This window comes from Morus notabilis, unplaced genomic scaffold (genome assembly GCF_000414095.1).
Source record: "Morus notabilis unplaced genomic scaffold, ASM41409v2 C11301409, whole genome shotgun sequence".
Taxonomy (NCBI): Eukaryota; Viridiplantae; Streptophyta; class Magnoliopsida; order Rosales; family Moraceae; genus Morus; species Morus notabilis.
The window spans coordinates 1-741 of NW_010384649.1; the positions used below are offsets into that span (position 1 = coordinate 1).

General features: G+C 38.5%; 1 long non-coding RNA gene across 1 annotated transcript; it reads left to right on the forward strand.

The window, feature by feature from the left end:
• The first annotated feature begins 12 nt into the window (after positions 1–12).
• Positions 13–698, forward strand: LOC112094860. The gene is made up of 2 exons (XR_002903704.1): positions 13–351; positions 437–698. It is a non-coding gene; the product is annotated as an uncharacterized LOC112094860 (long non-coding RNA).
• The last annotated feature ends 43 nt before the right edge of the window (positions 699–741 follow it).

The window sequence follows — 741 nt, forward strand, 5'->3', positions numbered from 1 at the left end:
AAAAAAGAACGCGGGGTGGGAATTCATGAACCCGAAGTACCACCGACCTGGCCGAACTTGATGAAAAAGCAGGTAAAAAGAGCCCAACCCTGATGTTTCTCACTCTCTCTCTCTCTCTCTCTCATTTTCATTTTGCATGTGCCGCAGCCCGCAGCCGCTCCTAGCCTCCTATCTCTCAAAATTTCCTCACTTTTCCTCTTTCAATTCCTTCTTTCTCTTCAATCTTCTCTCAGAAACCCTAAAACCCCTCACTTCCACCGCCGTTCCTCCGTCATCGGCTCCTCACAGTCCTCAGGCTAAGATTAAATAGCAATTCTTCTTCTTCGTCTCACACATTTCGAACTGTGAAAGGTTAGAACTTAGAAGCAGAGGCTCTCTCATTTTCATATGTTCTTTTGTGTTCTTCTTCTTCTTCTCACACCTTTCAAACTGTCAGGACTCAAGAAGATCGAAAAGACAGCGACTTAGGAAGATCGAAGAAGAAGAGTGAAAGATTAGTTTTTATTTTCGTATTTGAACTTCATGTTCTTATTGTCATTTTTCTGGTTTCTGTTGATTTCTCTTTCTCGTTTTTCTGTTCTCTCGAAATATATTATTTTGTGTAGCTATGCCTTGTCCACCTTCGAGAACTGAGAAGTTGATGGGGGAAACCTAATCTAAATTATAATGATTAATTACTAACTGTGAATTACTATTGATTAGTATATTACATATTAATAATTATAATTTAATATTAATTAT